Here is a 21,538-nt window from a genome sequence, read left to right as displayed (position 1 = left end):
AATTGGCTTACACTCGCCACAAGCTACAACAAGAACATCTCAATACAACAATACATGCAAACATCATGTAGAAGAGCAGGGTCTAACTACGAAAAAAATCAAACGATAAAATAATGACGTCCATCCTTGCAATCCCAGGCTGCCGGCCTGGAACCCATCCTATGATCGATGAAGAAGAAGAAGAAACTTGAAATAGAACAATCATCGCGCTCACGTCAAAGTATTGCTTTACCTGTACCTTCAATTGTTGCTGTAGTAGAGCCACAGGGACTCAGCAATCTTATTTCCAAAGGTATCAAGACTAGCAAAGCTTAATGGATGAGGTATAGTTAAGTGGTGAGGCTACAACAAGCACTAAGAATTTTTTGAGTGGCTAACTTACAATACAAGAATAAAAGGGGGGTCATCTACGCATAAAAGGAGGTGAACTAAAAATGATCTCAAAGTGATCCTGAACACCTACTTACGTCACACATAACCCCACTGTCTCCTCTCTCGGATACATGGCTCACGAGAATAGACAGTCATGGTTAGCACACAGTTGGCATATTTTTATTAAGTTTACTTCAATTTTCCTATGGCCGGGTGTTAAACAAAGTTTCCAAGTTGTCACATAACCGCGGGCACGACTCTCATAAAGATTTAACCCTGCAGGGGTGCTCCAACTAGTCCATCACAAACTGCCACAAGACGTTCGAGAAAGGTAAAACAAATCGAGAAAGGCCACCCGACATGATGATGAACCCGATAGGAGCCGCGTATCTAGTTCTCAAGAAACGACCAGATTGTTCAATCTTCTGGTAGGCCAATCACAGAGTTCCCCTCTGTCCACCGGTGGTTGATAGGTTGGACCAACACTCATGCGGAGCACTTTTGCGAGGGTTGATTAATTATCCACAAGGTTCGAAAAGTCCCTTTGCATTTTTATTAGTTACTAGGAAAATGTAGTACCAATGTTCAGTCTTGCCAGAAGAGTTTTATCCCAAAACTAAAGTCAAGGGTGTCCTCATAACAACCCCAAGCATGTTAGGAGCGCTCAATTATGGAACATAACACCGGTACACAAGTAACTAGGGCCAAGCCTTCCACCTCTTACCAAGTATATAGGTGCATTAAATTAAATAGCAATAATATGGTGATAAAACAAGGAATCCATGTTTTCACATGGAAAAAACATCACATGCAACTAGCAATGCTATAAGAAAGCTGAGCAAGCGGTAACATAGTCAAACAGTGGTTTGCTGGGTTGTGGAGGTGTTAGAGGCTTCTTAATGGCAATGTTGGGACAGTTAACATAACAGGTGATAGGCAGCAAGACATAGCAACAGAAACGAGACAACTAGCATGGCGGTATCTAGGGAAATGATCATCTTGCCTCTGATCCCGCTTGGGGAGAAGAACGAATCCGTGAAGTAAATGAACCAACGTAGTGGTATGAATCCTCACACTCCGAAGCGATCCAGAACTCTATCGAGAAGAATTAATATGGAAATAACAATCACCACACAATAAACACCACAACATATTCATGACATGATGCACAATCAAGTATGATGCACGTCCATTTAATTATGCATGACATGGTAAAGCATAATAATCAACTCCTACACATTAAGTGAAGCTCAATATGCAACGAGTTGCATATTGTAAAACTCCGCACTTGAATTACTTAGTTCACTTACGTATAGGTACATGACAATATTAAATTTTCTTAAACATGGCAAGAGGTGAAGCACAAATAAACTACACTATCTAGGAATTTTAAATGAGGTCGGAAACAACATATATCATTTCCTAAACGATCCCATATAGGAATTTCGAAATTGGTTCAGATCTGACCTGAACATATTTTATATTTATTAAACGGAAAAATAAAATATACCATGTGATTCTACACGTCATTCTAGTCGATATAGATATATAGATCATCTAAAACATAGTTACGGTCTAAAAGATATGATCATCAAAAGAAATATGACATGGATGTAAAATGCATGCAAACCAAAAAAAACATGTTAAAGTTGGATGCAACGCGATATTATGGAAGTACGTGAAATTCTAGGCAGTTTAAATGAGGCTGGAACAACGAATAACAATTCCGAAAAGTCCCCATATGCAAATTAAGATTTCGGTACTGTAGTGCATATAACGCAATTTTAGATTTGTTAAACAGCAAAATAATGACCATCACTTTATTCTACACATTTTTCTAAGAAAGTTACATATGTGAAACATTTTAATTGGAGATATGATTAATTAGTTATGAATTAAATCATTTTCAACATGACATTTACGCAAATTTAATTAAACAACAAGTTTAAGCATTTTTATCATGGCTGAAAATAGCATACTATGAATATACACAAAATTTCAGTCAAGTTTCATATATAAATTGTTTTAATCCAATGCACGGTTGAATTTATATTAGTTTTGAAAAAATGTAACGTTTTACTCTGCACTGCATATAACGCAATTTTAGATTTGTTAAACAGCAAAATAATGACCATCACTTTATTCTACACATTTTTTCTAAGAAAGTTACATATGTGAAACATTTTAATCGGAGATACGGTTAATTAGTTATGATTTAAATCATTTTCAACATGACATTTACACAAATTTAATTAAACAACAAGTTTAAGCATTTTTATCATGGCTGAAAATAGCATGCTATGAAAAACACAAAATTTTAGTCCAGTTTCATATATAAATTGTTTTTATCCGATGCACGGTTGAATTTATATTAATTTTGAAAAAAATGTAACGTTTTACTCAAATTTTAGCAGCTTTAAATATATGCAAAAGAGAGCATGTATGTGGACAAGGAGAAACAATAAAATTTAAATAGAGGCGACCTGGATTTGAATCCAGAACCTCCTGGATGAGAATGCTTGGCACTAACGAGAGAGGTCGCTCAATATTTGTGGCATGACCAGGGGCTCGACTTAACATGAAGGAGGAATAACAACTTGAGCAAAAATATGCGCGTACGTGGGGATTCGATCCCTGGTCGACTGGGTAGGATCGAGTGGTGCGAACTAGGTGAGTTAGGATTCTCTTTATGATGCAAATCAGACTTTAAAGATAATAATGCATTGTGTGGTACGGATATGAACCAAAGAGGAGACCTGAAAAACAGAGACAAATCTCTGTTTAGCGGGCATGCCACACCCGAGCCCCACATAAGCATGCTTGGGCATGGCTGGATGTGTACATGTGTGCATCAGGGAGGTTCAGAACGCCCAGATCCGGCCATCGGGAATCCATTCCTGGTGACGAGGGGCCTTGGGGTGGTGCAGACGGGCGAGCTCCATGGGCGGCGGCAGGCTTCCGTTCTGCTCCTGACAGAGAGAAAGGAAGGAGAGACGAGAGGGATTAGAGGAGGAAGGAGAACAATGGAGAGAGAGCACGAGGAGATGGAGGCACGAACTGGAGGTCGGGCTAGTCGTCGGTCGGCGCGGGGCACGTCACTGACGACGAGGAGGCGAGGTCGGACACAGAGGAGCTCCTCTCCTTGGGGAAGGACGTAGACGCGAGTGCCTCTCCTTGGCACGCGTCGGGGAGGATCCACGTGTTGGCGTATAATGTGCTGCCTAGTCTCTTCCATCAGAGCGGTCTTTTGGTTGCATTGGCTAAAGCATGCACTTGTACATGGTATCAGAGCCAAGAGGTCTCGAGTTCAAGACCCGGCTGGCGCAATTAAATTGCAGCCCACTTTCGGTCCACGTTTAGGCCTGAGGGAGCCACACGTGAGGGGGAGTGTTGACATATAATGTGCTGCCTAGTCTCTTCCATCAGATCGGTCTTTTGGTTGCATTGGCTAGAGCATGCACTTCTACACCACGGGAGGTGCTCACGGATGCATGCGGTGGAGTTGCCGTTCCAGACGAAGCGATCATGGCGTGGTTTCCTCATGGAGCTCCTATATGCACGGAGAAAAGGGAGCTCAAGGTGAGATAACGAGCTGAGAGAGGAAGAAGGAACATGTGGGAGAATGAGAAGCGAGAGGGCACAAGGGTATCGGCCTAGTGGATGGCCTCGTGTTTGTCGGCGGCAGCGCTGGTCGCCAGATGATGAGGCAAGGAGGAGGACCACGGGAGCGGGCGACGCTGGCGACAAGATGCTCGTCGGGCGGGTGCTGCGGTCGCCAGACATGTCCAGCAAGGCTGGTTGACTGCGCGCTGCGGCTGCGAGAGGAAACTGTGGCTGCTTCTCCTCGGACACGGGCGATGGGAAGAATCGGGAGGAGCTCGCTGGTTAGGGGATTTGGATCGGGAGGAGATCGCCAGGTTGGTGGCGACTAGGTGTTGGCGGCGGCGGCAGGGAGGATCCTTAGAAAATAGGGTTTGGTCCAAAATAGGCCAGGAGAAGTCCATATATTGGGAAATTTAGATTAGGTTTCGACCCTCCGATCGAAATCGTACGGTCGAGAAAAAATAGGTTCGGGAGTCCAATTGAAAAACCGATGATGGTTGGGGTATTTCGGGGTTGATCCGGCCCAACGGTCAAGATCGTATGTTTCGGGTTCCTGGACGTTTTGGGCTAGGTTGCGCGTACAATCTGTGCACTATATAGAGGGGCTAGGCATAGATGAGTGGGAAAACGGGCAGCCCGACATCATGCTTTACAAATGAAAAACATCCGAGAATTTGACCAGCTATAGTGTCTATAGTTTAACGGTTCGGGTATCAAACGGACTCCGATGGTGACGAAATTAGGCAGGCGGTTTACCTACATGATAATAAGACCGCAAGCCAATTTTCATCCCATTCTGCGAAAGTTTTATACACACTTTTAAAAACAATATTTTGAAACGTCACGGGAGCGTGCGAGTGTGGTTGGTCTCAAACGATCAACGAAAAACACAGAGAGGACCAACAACTAATAACGGATGTAAGTTTTGAAAAATGATGCAATGAAGTGTCGATGCTATGTTGGGAGGCTTAACATAATATATGGTAGGCAGCAAGACATAGCAATTGAAACGAGACAACTAGCATGGCAATGATAGTAGTGGTATGTAGGGAAATGACCATCTTGCCTCTGATCCCGCTTGGAAGAAGAATGAATCTGTGAAGTAAATGAACCAACATAGTGGTACATATCCTCACACTCCGGAGTGATTCGGAACTCTATCTAAAAGAAATAATTCGGAAATAACAATCAACACACAATAAACACCATAACATAATCATGACATGATGCATAATAAAATATGATGCATGTCCATTTAATTATGCATGACATGGTACAGCACAACATTCAACTCCTACACATTAAGTGAAGCTCAATATGCAATAAGTTGCACATTGCGAAATTCCGCACTTGAACTACTTAGTTCACTCCCATATAGGTAGACGACAATATTAAATATTGTTAAACATGGGAAGAGGTGAATCATAAATAAACTACACTATCTAGGAATTTTAAATGAGGTTGGAAACAACATACAACATTTCCTAAACAACCCTATATGGAAATTTTAAAATTGGTCCCGATCTGATCTAAAAATATTTTATATTTATTAAAAATAAAAATAAAATGTATCATGTGATTCTACACGTCATTCTAGTCAACTTACATATATAGATCATCTAAACAAACATGTTAAAGCATGGATGCAACGTGATATTATGAAACTACATGAAATTCTAGGCAATTTCGGAAAGTCCCCTTATGCAAATTAAGATTTTGGTTCTATGCTGCCTATAACACAATTTTAGAATTGTTAAACAACAAAATAAATACCACCATATTATTCTACACATTTTTCTAAGCAAGTTACATATGTGAAACATTTTAATGAGAGCTACATTAATTAGTTATGAATTAAATCATTTCAACATGACATCTACCAAATTTAATTAAACAACAAGTTTAAACAGTTTTATCATATGGTTGAAAATGGCATATTATGAATCTATACAAAATATTTGTCAATTTTCATATATAAATTGTTTTAATCCGATGCATGTTTGAATTTATATGAATTTTGAAAAAATGTAATCTTTTGATAAAATTTTGGCAGTTTTAAATATATGAGAAAGAGAGCTTATATGTGAATAAGGAGAAACAATAAAACTTTAAAGAGAGGTGACCTGGATTTGAACCCACGACCTCTTGGATGCGGATGCTTGACACTGACCAGAGAGCTAGCTCAATATTGGTCGCCTGGCAAGGGGCTCGACATGACATGAAGGAGAAACGACGACTTGAGGCAAAAATTGTTGATAAAATTATGCGCGTCCATGGGTCTTTGATCCTTGGTCGACTATGTAGGATGAGCCAGGCTTCTATTTATAATGTAATTCAGACTTTAAGGATGATAATGCATTGTGTTGAACGGATCTGAACCAAAGAGGAGATCTAAAAATAGAGACGAATCTCTATGCAGCCACGGCGGGGCATGCCAGACCCGAGCCCCACAGAAGATTGATTGGGCATGGATGGATGTGTACTTGTGTGTGTGCATCGGGGAGGCTGGGAAACCCCCAGATCCCTCCATGAGGAATCCATTCCTGGTGACAAGGGGCCTTGGGGTGATGCGGATGGGCGAGCTCCATGGGCGGCGGCAGCAGACTTTCGTTCTCCTCCTGACACACACAAAGGAAGCAGAGACGAGAGGGATTAGAGGAGGAAGGAGAGATAAGGAGAAGAAAGGAGAGAGAGAGAGCACGAGGAGATGGAGGCACGAACCGGAGGTCGTGCTATTCGTCTTTGGGTGCGGGGAGGTCGCTCGCGACGAGGAGGCGAGGTCGTACATGGAGTTTTGGAAGACGAGGCAAGTTCATGATTGATTCCAGTAAATAATTCATGACTAAAATAGAAAATAGCATGCAATACTCTAACAATCCGGCAGAGCAACTGAACATGCATAATATCACCGCACAAGAAGCAGCAACTACGTCGATCAACATAAACAGATTACGAGTAACGTATTGTTCGTTAGTTACAACAGGAGCGACTATGTTGACGATGATGTTGGTCACGATCCTTTGTTGATGACGATGTAGACGGCGATGAGTAGCACCGCCCGACTTGGATGGTAGATGACCCGTGGTGACGAATTTGAGCACTCGCGCAAAGAGCTTCCCAACCTAATTCGTCCTCTCCCGATGCAGGATCACAAAGACAAACGGTTCCGGAGACTTGCTCTCTCGCACGACGATGAACGCCGGCGTTCGAGATGAGGTAGACTACGATGGCGGCGCAAGTAGTGAGATGAGTCAAAACCCTAAATGTTTTCGGTGTGTCTTTGGCCGACCACGGTAAGCAGTATATATAGGAGGACCAAGGCCGGTTCCGTGTCACGACCACGTCTCAAACCGACTTGGTTTCCAAGTCGTATACTTACCGAACAAGAAATTCTCAACTTGTGTGCCAAGACATCAAAAATAAAATGGCAAAAAGAAGCCGCGTCCCCGCAAGGAATCGGACCGGAATTCGGCGGACCATTCACGCGCATGTCGCACGTACGCGCCGCCCTGCCCGGCCCGGTCCGGCGAGGCGAGGCGAGCGAGCGTGCACGTGTGGTTCTCTCCTTTCTCTTCTCAACACACACTTAGAGTGGTGGGGGAGAACTCATTATAGAAATAGGTCCAACACTTCTTCCACTAGCGGTATGGGACTAAAATTTAGCACCACCACACCACCACTTGCCATTTTATTCATGTGCTTAATTTGAGATTTCAAAATTTGTAGATGGGCCAAGCCCATTAATTCTAAAAATCCCCCACGAGATCTCAAATACCCATTTAGAGATTTTCCTTTTTTCTCCACTTGTTTAATATACCGGTATTTCAAAGAGATACCCCGCGGTTGAATTGCATCCACTCTTTTAATGAACTTCTATCTAGAACTTTAAGATACATCCATCCACAACTTAACAATGGACTACGCCTTGAATTGCTAGTTTTGTGTGAACAGGTTTCACTCAAAGTGTTAACTAGTACCTGGCTGCCAGTAGTCTACCCTGCGGTTTGGAGCATATACGTCGTACTGCCTGGTCTCTTCATGAGCTTACTAGAGATTACCCAAATCTCCTAGATTGCGACGTTTTACAATTGGAGCTCATATATGTGTATTCTTTCAAGATTGCTCTGTAGGACAACATCTTTGCTATCATAGCCAATAGAATCACATTAAGGCATGTTGCCAACCTCCCTTACAACACTTAAGCCTTACAACTCTCAGAGTTTTGCATCATCACTTAGAGATGGTCACTTATTACTCTCCTCTCTTAACCAATAGCTTGTTCTTCTCAGGTCCTAATTCACAGCATCTCCGATCACAAAGGTTGGGTTACTACTAAGGTGTAACGTCTATGGGTCTCATACACATCTCCCTCGATGCAATATCTATCACATTTCGTGATAGTCCCTTTGTAAAAGGATCTACCAGGCTTTTGTCTGTTTGAATATACGTAATAGTTATTACTTCGGAGTTTCTCAACTTCCTGACATATTTCAAACGTCTCTTCACGTGTCTTGGTGACTTTGCGTTATCCTTAGAATTATTTACTTTAGTGATAACCGTTTGGTTGTCACAATTCATAAGAATAGTCGGTACGGGGTTTTCAACCACACGCAAGTCCATCAAGAGTTCACGCAGCCATTCTGCCTCTACAATGGCTGTGTCTAAAGCTATTAGTTCTGCTTCCATAGTTGTCCTTGTCAATATGGTTTGCTTGCAAGACCTCCATGATACCCGTGACATCCCGAGACCAACGCTCCAGAAGATTCCCCTTTTATTCCACTGTCGTAGGGTTAATTATTGTTTGTCGCACTCATCATCGCATCATGCGCATCATCTGCATTGCATCGGCACTGTGTTGCGCTAGTTTTCAAACGCGCATCCGTTTTTAGTTGTCGGTTCTCTCCGTTTTCGACTTTGTTCATTTTGAGACCGACCACACACGCACGCGCCCGCGGCATCAATTAAATCTTGTTTTTAAAACTGTGTATAAAATATTTTTGGATTGTGTTGAAACTTGGCGTGCGGTATTATTTTAATATAGATAGGCCGCCTACCAATTTTTGTCGCAAACGGAGTCCGTCTGGAACCCGAACGGTAGAACGTAGCGGCACCGTGTTCGGTTATTCGTCACACGTTTTTGGTACTTTAAATCGCGTTGCCGCGCCGCACCATTTCCCTCTAATCCCCACCTAGTCACTCTTCACAGCCACTTAGCCCGTCCCCACATTCGAGACCGTATGATTTACATCGGTTGAACCGAGACGAAAAACAACTAACCCTAGCTCGTCTTATCTATAAATACACAACCCCCTTCCATTTTAGGACCTCACCCTAATCCTCCCCTCAATTTCCATGCATTCCCAACCCCTAGCCGCCGCATAGCCAACCCCTCCTCTCTCCTCAGCCGCCGAGGCCCGCAAAGTCTGTCCGCCTCCTCGCTCCAAATCGGGAGATGAGCTCCCGATCCAGAGCCTCCCGAGCTCCCTGCTCTACCTCCCGTTGCCGGGCTGCCGCGACCCTCCGGCGAGCCACCGCCGCCAGGCCCGGAGCAGGCCAGAGCGCCTCCTCCTCTTCCCAGCACTCTGCTTCTTCTTCCCCCGTCTCCTTCAATATGTGTTTTTTCTCACCTCGTCTCTCTCTCTCTCTGTTGAACAGGTGCGCACCATGGATGTCGCCCAAAGGAGCTCCTCCCGAGCCGGAGCGAGAGAGCCCAAGGACGTGTGCGCCTCCGACCGCCCCAATTGCGTGGCCGGCTCCCCGCCGATGACCTCCAACAGGACGGTGCCCCGCACCCTCCCATCCCTCTCCTCCCGTGCTCTCTTATCTCCCTCTGGTTATCACCCTCTCTCTCTCTCTCTTGTTTCCTCTCACAGGAGATCGACCATGGACTTGGCGTCTCCACAAGGAGGAGCTTGTCGGATGGCCAGATCAGTCCCTCCTCGACCAGATCCAGACTCCGGTGCTTGTCCCGAAGGAGCCCCATGACCATCCCATACCTCTGGCCTCGCCAAGCGCCTCGCCCGAGTGCTGCTGTGTTGTCGACCTGGCAACAGAGCTGTTGTTTCGTCATTTTCAGTTCCGTCAGCCCAACGCGGTGGTATGGCTCATGTAGAGCAGAACCCGCTATTTTTCGCAATCCTTTGCGTAGATAGACTGGTCAGCATGTTTTTCTGGAACTAGGAGATCACGGGTTCGAGTCCCCACTTTGGCATTGTTGCCACACAGCGCTCCAATATTTTGCCATGTTTTTTTTGTGCACACATGGCTGCTTGGGCATGCACCTTTCCTGGGCCGCTATAGGTATTGGAATCCGGCCCGTAGTTGTTTTTATTTAACGTGTGATTTTTTGCAATTCCAAAAAACATTTATTTTAAAACGCCCGTATCTTTTAAACCGTACGTCGGATCGAGATGAGTTTCATATGTAAAACGTATATAATTTCGTGTACATTAATATTTTCCAACTCTCATGCATATTTAAAACTGTTTAGCGTGCTATTTGCATTGGTTTGCATGTCAATGTGATAGGAACGGCTTAATTCGTAGCGAGTTATTCGTAGCTCCGTTGGAGGTGTTCCATATATGTAAATGGACTAGAACGACGCATACAATCACGTGCACCACTTTGTTTTACTGGTTAACAAACATAAAATGTGATTAGGATAAATCTGGACAAAACTAGAATTTAACACGGGGTCATTTCAGAGATGCTATAAGTCGTTTTCGACCTCATTGAAAATGCCTAGATTGGTAGCTTAATTACACTTCACCTCTTGCCATGTTTAACCATCATTTAATATGGTCGTGAAAATAAACGGTAATAAAGTAAATAATTAAATGTGGAGTTTCGTCGATATGCAACTCGTTGCATATTGAACTTCACTTAATGTGTAGTGTTTGATTGTGTGAATTGCCATGTCTTACCGTGCATAATTGATACCGTTCATGCATCATATGTGTTGTGCATCGTGTTGTGAATATCGCGTGTTGATTCTTGTTTCCGTTTACTTTGTCTTGACAGAGATCCGCAAGCGTGTCGAATGTGAGGATCCGTTCGACTACTTCGGTTTGTCTGCTTCACGGAGTCGTTCTTCTTCCAAGCAGGATCTCACGCAAGATGATCTTTTTCCTAGATACCATTACTATCATTGCCATGCTATTTTTTCGTTTCTATTGTTATGTCTCGCTGCCTACCACCTGTAAAATACCATTGTCCCAACATTGCCATGAAAACCTTCGACCTTTCTACAACCTAGCAAACCACCGATTGGCTATGTTACAGTTTGCTTAACCATGTATTAGCATTGCTAGTTGAAGGTGCAGTTACTTCCATGTGATAACATGGGTTCCTTGTCATATCACCCTATTAATTGCTAATTAATTTAATGCACATATATACTTGGTAAAAGGTGGAAGACTTGGCCTTTTTAGCCTCGTGTTCTGTTCCACCTTTGTTGCCTTAGTTTCGGCTACCGGTGCTATGTTTCATAAGTGAGCGCTCCTAACGAGCTTGGGGTTGTAATGAGGACCCCCTAGATTTTCGTTTTGGGATAAAACTCGTTTGGCAAGGACCAACATTGGTACTATATTTGCCGAACATGATAGTTCTGTTAATACTGAAAAACATAGGGCATTATGAATATGTGATGTAATTCAACATAATACACGGCGACTTGCGGGGCCACTCGGGGCAACTAGGGGGATATCTATCCGGCCACCGTACGTAATGCTCATTCGATCGTGCCCTGAGAATGAGATACGCGACTCCTATTGGGATGTCGGTACGTCGGGCGGCCTTGCTGAACTTGTTTTACCTTTCTCGAGCGTATTGTGCGAGGAATTCCGAGGATGCTTTGGGTTATCTCGAGGTTGAGGTTTTCCAATAGGAACCCGAGGAGATCACGGGTTTCCCTGATCGAGGTCATTCCGTCGCAGCGTGTGGTAGTTTGTGATGGACTAGTTGGAGCATCCCTGTAGGGTTAAATCTTTCGGAAAGCATGCCCACGGTTATGTGGAAACGCGGAAACTTTGTTTAACATCCGGTTCTAGAAAACATGAAGTAAGATTAATTAAAAACTTGCCAACTGAGTGCGTAACCGTGACTATCTCTTTCGTGAGCTCCTTCTCCGATCGAGGATACGGTGGGGTTATGTTTGAGGTAATGTAACGCCCAAGATGCGGTCTTATACTCAATTTGGCACGAGGGCCTCATTAGGGATAGAAGCGCATATCGTCGCTTCGCAAGAATGGATACCGTTACAAGTACATGTACTGAAGAGAAGAGTATAAGGAATTGGCTTACACTCGCCACAAGCTACATCAGAGTCACATCTGTACAATACATAAACATCATGAAGAAGAGCAGGGTCCGCCTACGGACGAAAACAAATGAGAAAAGAAAACGACGTCCATCCTTACTATCCCAGGCTGCTGGCCTGGAATCCATCCTAGATCGATGATGAAGAAGAATAAGCAACTCCAAATGAATAATCAACACGCTCGCGTCAACTAACCTTTACCTGTACCTACAACTCGTGTTATAATAATCTGTGAGCCACAGGGGACTCAGAAATCTCATTTCCAAAGGTATCAAGACTAGCAAAGCTTAATAGGTGTGGTATGGATAAGTGGGGAGGCTGCAGCAAGCGACTAAGCATTATATTAGGAGGCTATCTTACGAGTACAAGAATAAAGAGGGGGAAGATCTACGCATAACAGACGTGAACTACTGATGATCAAATGAATGATCCTGAATACCTACTTACGTCAGACATAACCCCACCGTGTCCTCGATCGGAGAAGGAACTCACGAAAGAGACAATCACGGTTACGCACTCAGTTGGCATATTTTAATTAAGTTAACTTCAAGTTATCTAGAACCAGTGTTAAACAAAGTTTTCACGTTGCCACATAACCGCGGGCATGGATTTTCGAAAGATTTAACCCTGCAGGGGTGCTCCAAGTAATCCATCACGAATTACCATAATCCGCATAGAAATCCTCGATCACGAAACTCGCGATCTTGTCGGACTCCTTAGTGGAAAACCTCAACTCTAAGATTACCCAAAGCATCACCAGAATCCCGATGCACAAGACATTTGTCAAAGGTAGAACTAATCCAGCAAGGCCGCTTGGCGTGTCGACGATCCCGATAGGAGCCGCGTATCTTGTTCTCAGGACACGATGGATGAGCACTACGTACAGTGGTCGGATAGGCATCCCCCGAGTTTCCCCAGGTGGCCCCGCAAGTGGCTCTATTGTTGGACCAGCACTCGCCCTCCCTGTATTATGTAAAATTACTCTTCGGTTTCATGACGCCCTATGCTTTTCAGTATTAACAAAATTATTATGTTGGGCAAATGTAGTACCAATGTTGGGCCTTGCCAGACCAGCTTTAATCTAAAACGAATTATCAAGGGGGTCCCCATAACAACCCCGATCGTGATAGGAGCGCTCAATTATGGAACATAACACCGGTAGCCGAAACTAAGGGGCAAAGGTGGAACAAAACACCAGGCTAGAAAGACCAAGCCTTCCACCTTTTACCAAGTATATAGGTGCATTAATTTGAATAGTAATTAATAGGGTGATATAACAAGGAACCCATGTTAACACATGGAAGTAACTGCACCTGCAACTAGCAACGCTAACATATGGTTAAGCAAGCGGTAACATAGCCAATCAGTGGTTTGCTAGGTTGTGAATAGGTTGAAGGTTTTCATGGCAATGTTGGGAGGTTGATATTAGGGCAACGAGACATAACGATAGAAATGTTAAAACTAGCATGGCAATGATAGTAATGGTATTTGGGGAAATGGTCATCTTGCCTGAGATACCGCTTGGAAGAAGAATGACTCCGTGAAGCAGACGAACCGATGTAGCCGAACGGGTCCTCACAATCCGACACACTTGCGGAACTCTAACGAGACGAAACAAACCGGAAACAAGAATCAACACATGATATTCACCACGACACATGCACGACAAGATGCAATCCACATATGATGCATGAACGGTTGAATATATGCAAGACATGGCATGTCAATTCACAACACCCAAACACTACACATTAAGTGAAGTTCAATATGCAACGAGTTGCATATTGACGAAACTCCACATACGAATTATTTAGTTCACTCTCGATTAGATACACGACAATATTAAATGTGGTTAAACATGGCAATTGGTGAAGCTTAATTAAACTACCTATCTAGGCATTTTAAATGAGGTCGGAAACGACATATAGCACCTCCGAAATGACCCCATATGTTAATTTACGATTCTGTCCAGATCTGAACTAACACGTTTAAATGGTTGTTAAACAGAAAAATAAATAGGTTCACGTGATTCTACGCGTTGTTACAATCAACTTACACATAGAGAACATCTCCAACGGAGCTACGGTTCAAAAGATATGAACACCGCAAGATATGATGGCATGAATGCAAAATGTGTGCAACGGCAGTCACGAGCACTTCAAAACACACAACCAGCAAGAAAATATGAAACTACACGAGATTCTAAGAAAGTTTTATATAGGACACGAACAAAATGGAGCAACGGTTCAACAACTACGAGCTAAACAAGAAATAGACATAATCTGCCAAAATCAGCCACATAGCAATTTCTACGCCCTCGAACAACTAGCTAGTCAAATCCAAAATGCTCAAACAAGGCATGAGGAAATAGAGGGAAAGACGCACTACAACATACTACTAATAACATCTAGCAAGGAAGCATGGATCGCTAGGAAAGGAACTCACAAAATGGTTGCTCACACGCAGTTTCAGACTTTGTTGAAAATAACAGTTTATGACAGTGCAGTTTTCGATCTGAAGGCATATTGACAGCAGCAAAACTATAAGTTACAGGACTCCGAATGGCATGAAAATTGACAACATGCTAGAGAATCTTAAGGTCTACAACTAACTCCATTGCACCAACCTCAAAAGAGCTACAAATCACCAGATAAACTCATGACAAGACAGCAATAAAATATAACAGATTTCGGACTTACAAATATTTTAGCATCTCCAAATCAGCAATATTTTCTAGCAAGTTGAGAGCAAGCAAACAACACCTAAACATGGATTTCTATTGCAACCAAAATTACCAGAGGCTAGCCTACACATCCAAGGGCATATCTCTAGTTGACAACTTATTCATATCATGCACGGATTAAATCCCACAAAATAAAGAAAAGGGCAACATGGCAAAATATCACACGCACTAACTTGCTCAAAAGCTAAAACTAAATGCAAAGTTAAATTCTATGGATTTTTCTACCCCGGAAACATATATAACATGTGGGGTTTGTAAAATAAAATAACCCCACACGAATATGCGAGAATGTGCCCTAAACACGGTATAATAAACTAGTGACGGAACCTACATGCAAAAATATGCAAACACTACTGTAAAATACATGGCAAAAGGTCCCTAAAAACATGAGCATTTCATCTATGGGGTTCGAGCAATCCGGACATGCACGAAAATTAATACGGGACAAACAACATGATAGGACAACACACAAATCTTGGCATTTGGCAGGTCAAATCACTTCAAACATGCATGCAAGTTGCAAATTATTAATCTACGCGGAAAACTACACGATTTTCATATATAAGTCATCTCGATCCGATGCTCGGTTAATTAAATACGGGCGTTTGAAATATCTATTATATTCCAGAAATTAAATAAAACCAAAATCCTAAAAAAAAATTAACGGGCCGAATCTGACTACTAACAGGCTTAACAAGCACGCACAATTTAGCCAAGATGCGCACCGGGCGAAAAATAGCTCGGTCTCGGGGGTTGCTCACCTTGGGGCCTCTTGGGCCGGTCTGAAGGGTGATACTAGGCTGGGGCGCGCTGGTCGCTGGGCCGAGGCGATGTGGAGGCCGGCCTGGGGCGACGGGAGCTGGGCCGGCTCAGGCTGGCCTGGAGGAGGCCGACCTGGGCCAGGCGCCTAGCGAGCAGGGCGGCCCAAGCGGCTCGCGGGCGAGCTTCTCGCCCTTGGCTCCTCCCGCACGAGCAGCCGCAGGAGGCAGCCATGATGGCGGCGTTGTAGGGGAGGGGTGGTGCAGCCAGGCGAGGGACGTGATCCGGCGGGTCCTGGCGGATCCGGGGACGAGGAACCCATTCCTGACCTCGGCGGATCGAGACGACTTCGGGGTGAGGAGATCGGCTCTGTCGAGCTCCTGACAGGAGCTCATGGCGGCGGCGGCACGGATCTGGCGCGGGGTTCCGACGGGGTCCATCAGAGCTGGAGGAGCGGCGAGATGCGGGCGGCGGGGCGGCAAGAGGGGGCCCCGGCGGCGAAGGCGCCCAACGGCGGCGCGGCGACCAGCGGGAGGCGCTCGGGCAGGAGCTTCTGCGGGCTCGGGGAAGCTGCGGGAGCCTCGCTCCAAGCGGCGGCGATGGATCCGGGCCCAGGTGGGCCTCGGATGGGCTGCGCGGGCCGACAGCGCTGGGGAGGAGAGAGGAGGTGGGAGGCTAGGGTTAGCACGGAAAACGAGGGAGAGAGAGAGTGGTTGTCTAAATAATGACATGGGGGTCTATTTATAACAATGGGGGGCTAGGTTTAGCAGAATTTCGCTCCGGTTTCAACCGCGCGATCTGAATCGAACGATCTCGAACGCGGGACGGGCTAAGTGGCCGTGTAGAGTAGGTTAGCCGGAGATGAGAGGGAAATCGGCACCCGGCAACGTAATTTAAAACACCGATAAAACGTCCGACGTTAGACTCAATACGGTGCCGCTACGGTCGATCGTTCGGTTACGAGACGGACTCCGATTGCGACGAAATATGGCAGGCGGCCTACCCATATCTAATTAAGACCGCACGTCAAGTTTCAACCCAATCAGAGAAAGTTCTACACACACTTTTAAAAACAAGATTTTGACGGTGCCGCGGGCGCGTGCGTGTGTGATCGGGCTCAGAACGGACAACGACGAACACGGAGAAAACCGGCAACTAATAACGGATGCAAGTTTGAAAACCGGCGGCAACAGGATGCCGATGCAATGATGATGATGCGCATGATGCGATGATGATGCAACAAATAAAAATAATCACACGACGGAAACGGAATAAAAGGGGGAATCTTCTGGAATGTCGGTCTAAGGGTGTCACACGTAAGTAGGTGTTCAGGATCATTTATTTCATCATCAGTAGTTCACGTCTGCTACGCGTAGATCAGCCCCCTCTTATTCTTGTACTCGTAAGTTAGCCACATCAAATAAATGCTTAGTCGCTTGCTGCAGCCTCACCACTTAACCATACGTCACCCATTAAGCTTTGCTAGTCTTGATACCTTTGGAAATGAGATTGGTGAGTCCCCTATGGCTCACAAATTAGTACAACACCAGTTGCAGGTACACGTAAAGCAATACTTTGACGCGAGCGCGTTGATTGTTCATTTGGAGTTTCTTCTTCATCTTCATCGATCTAGGATGGGTTCCACGTCGGCAACCCGGGATAGCAAGGATGCACGTCGTTCTTTTATCATTTGTTTTCGTCTGTAGTCAAACCCTGCTCTTCTTCGTGATGTTTATGTATTGTACTGATGATACTCTGATGTAGATAGATCCGGATCTATCGCCACACTTAGTATCATTGTGATTATGAGGATCTGAGATAGATGAATTTCCAAGATCTCTGGTTATGTGTTGACGGATGTGATACATTGGACGGGTTAGTATAGGAGTTGAGTGATATATTACTCCCTGTATCCGTGGACCAAATTGCATGACCAGAAAATTTCGGGAATTCTTAGGTGGGAATTGAACTAGTTACTTATAGGACAATCGTCCAACAGATGCATGATGTGAGGTTGGGGTTCGACATCTAGTGGATTCGTTTGTTCACAGTCGTCTTAGAGTGGTTCTCGTTGTGTCTTAAAGAGTCCTTGTAGCTTCCTATGACTCGGAGACGCTTCGTATGTCGTGTGCACTGCCTTGTACATGATGGCTACTGTAGGGTAGATGTAACTCCCAAGATGCGATCCTATCCTTATTTTGGCGCGAGGGCCTCGACAGGCATAGAAGCGCATCTCGTCGTTTTGCAAGAATGGATATCGTTACAAGTACATATACTGAAAAGATGAGATATATGGAATTGGCTTACACTTGCCACATGCTACATCAGAGTCACATCAGTACAATACATAAATATCACGAAGAAGAGCAGGGTCCGACTACGGACGAAAACAAACGAGAAAAGAACGACATCCATCCTTGCTATCCCAGGCAGCCGGAGTGGAACCCATCCTAGATCGACGAAGAGGAAGAAGAAGAAACTCCAAATAAACAATCATCACGCTCACGTCAAAGTAACCTTTACCTGTACCTGCAACTGGTGTTGTAGTAATCTGTGAGCCACACGGGACTGAGTAACCTCATTTCCAAAGGTATCAAGACTAGCAAAGCTTAACGGGTGAGGTATGGTTAAGTGGTGAGGCTGCAGCAAGCGACTAAGCATTATATGAGGTGGCTAATTTACGAGTACAAGAATAAGAGGGGGATGATCTACGCATAACAGACGTGAACTACTAATGATCAAATGAATGATCCTGAACACCTACTTACGTCAGACATAACCCCGCCGTGTCCTCGATCGGAGAAAGAGCTCACGAAAGATATAGTCACGATTACGCACTCAGTTGGCATATTTTAATTAAGTTAACTTCCAGTTATCTAGAACCAGCGTTAAAAAAAGTTTCCACATTGCCACATAACCGCGGGCACGACTTTCCGAAAGATTTAACCCTGCAGGGGTGCTCCAACTAGTCCATTACAAATAACCACAAGCCGCATATAAATCCTTGATCATGACACTAGCTATCTCGTCGGAGTCCTTAATGGAAAACCTCAACTCTAAGATTACCCAAAGCATCACCGGAATCCCGATGCATAAGACATTCGTCAAAGGTAAAATTAATCCAGCAAGGCTGCCCGACATGTCGACGATCCCGATAGGAGCCGTATATCGCGTTCTCAGGACACGACGGATTGTCCAAACTTCCGATAGGCCAATCACAGAGTTGCCCCTGGTAGCCACCGGCGGTTAACAGGTTGGACCAGCACTCATGCGGAGCACTGGCCCGGGGGTTGATTAATTACTCCGTGGGTGCCGACGGGTCCCTATGCTTTTTTATTAGGTTATTAGGCAAATGTAGTACCAAAGTTGGGCCTTGCAAGACCAGTTTTAATCTAAGACGAATTATCAAGGGGGGCCCATAACAACCCCGATCGTGTTAGGAGCGCTCAATTATGGAAAATAACACCGGTAGCCGAAACTAAGGGGGCAAAGGTGGAACAAAACACTAGGCTAGAAAGGCCGAGCGTTCCACCTTTTATCAATTATATAGGTGCATTAATTAAATAGCATTAATAGGGTGATAAAACAAGGAACCCATGTTATCACATGGAAGCAACTGCAGCTGCAACTAGCAACGCTAACATATGGTTAAGCAAGCAGTAATATAGCCAATCAGTGGTTTGCTAGGTTGTGTACAGGTTGAAGGGTTCATGGCAATGTTGAGAGGTTGACATTTAACAAGTGGTAGGCAATGAGACATAGCGATAGAAACGATACAACTAGCATGGCATTGATAGTAATGATATCTAGGGAAATGGTCATCTTGCCTGAGATCCCGCTTGGAAGAAGAACGACTCCGTGAAGCAGACGAACCGACGTAGCCGAACGGGTCCTCACATTCCGACACGCTTGCGGAACTCTATCGAGACAAAGCAAACCGGAAACAAGCATCAACACAGATATTCACCACGACACATGCACGACAAGATGCATGATCAGTTGAATATACGCAAGACATGGCATGTCAATTCACAACAATCAAACACTACACATTAAGTGAAGTTCAATATGCAACGAGTTGCATATTAATGAAACTGCACATACGAATTATTTATTTCTATCCCGATTAGGTACATGGCAATATTAATTGTGGTTAACAATGGCAAGAGGTGAAGAGTAATTAATCTACCTATCTAGGCATTTTAACTGAGGCCGGAAACGACTTATAGCATCTCCGAGATGACCTCATGTGTTAATTTATAACTCTATCCAGATCTGAATTAACACGTTTAAATATTTGGTAAACAACAAAATAAATAGGTTCACGTGATTCTATGCATCATTCCAATCAATTTACACATAGAGAACATCTTCAATGGAGCTACGGTTCAAAAGATATGATCACCGTAAGATATGATGGCATGAATGCAATATGTATGCAAAGACAGCCACACGCATCCAAAAACATACAGACAGCAAGATAATATGAACCTACATGAGATTCTGAGCAAGTTTCATATATGACACTATCAAAACGGAGCAACGGTTCAACAAATAAAAGCTACACAAGAAATAGTCATAATCTGCGAGAATCAGCCACATAGCATTTTCTACGCCCCAAAACAACAAGCTACATAAATCTAAAATGCTCAAACAAGACATGAGACAGTAGAGGGCAAGATGCACTTCAATACCGTGCTAATAACATATAGCATGGCTGCATGGATCACTATGAAAAGAACTCACAAAATGGCATCTCACACGCATTTTCGGACTTAGAGAAAATAACAGTTTTTGATAGTGCAATTTTCGATCTAAAGGCATATTGACAGCAACAAAACTATATACTATAGGACTTCAAATGGCATGAAAATTGACAGCATGCTAGAGAATCTTAAGGACTACAACTAACTCCATTGCACCAACCTCAAAAGAGCTATAGATCACCAGAACAACTCATGGAAAGACAGCAACAAAATATAACAAATTTCAGACTTAGAAATATTTCAGCATCTCCAAAACAGCACTATTTCCTAGCATGTTGACAACAAGAAAACAACACCTAAACATGGATTTCCATTGCAACCAAAATTACCACAGGCTAGCCTACACATCCAAGGGCATATCTCTAGTTGACAACTCATTCATATCATGCACGGAATAAATCCCACAAAATAAACAAAAGGGCAACATGGCAAAATATCATACACGCTAACTTGCTCAAACGCTAAAACTAATTGCACCAATAAATTCTACGGATTTTTCTACCCCGAAAACATATATAATATGTGGGGTCCGAGAAAATAAACTAGCGCCACACGTATATGAGAGAATATGTCCTACACACGACATAGCAAACTATTGATAACTCCTACATGCAAAAATGCAAGCAACTACTCTAAAATAGATGGAAAAGGGTCCTGAACTATTGGAATTATGCCCTAGAGGCAATAATAAATATAGTTATTATTATAATTCCTGTATCAAGATAATCGTTTATTATCCATGCTATAATTGTATTGAATGAAGACTCATTTACATGTGTGGATACATAGACAAAACACTGTCCCTAGTAAGCCTCTAGTTGGCTAGCCAGTTGATCAAAGATAGTCAGTGTCTTCTGATTATGAACAAGGTGTTGTTGCTTGATAACTGGATCACGTCATTAGGAGAATCACGTGATGGACTAGACCCAAACTAATAGACGTAGCATGTTGATCGTGTCATTTTGTTGCTACTGTTTT

The sequence above is a fragment of the Hordeum vulgare genome, chromosome 2H (assembly GCF_904849725.1).
Source record: "Hordeum vulgare subsp. vulgare chromosome 2H, MorexV3_pseudomolecules_assembly, whole genome shotgun sequence".
NCBI classification, from domain to species: Eukaryota; Viridiplantae; Streptophyta; class Magnoliopsida; order Poales; family Poaceae; genus Hordeum; species Hordeum vulgare.
The sequence above is the reverse complement of the archived record's forward strand: the minus strand, read 5'-3'. Positions refer to the sequence as shown.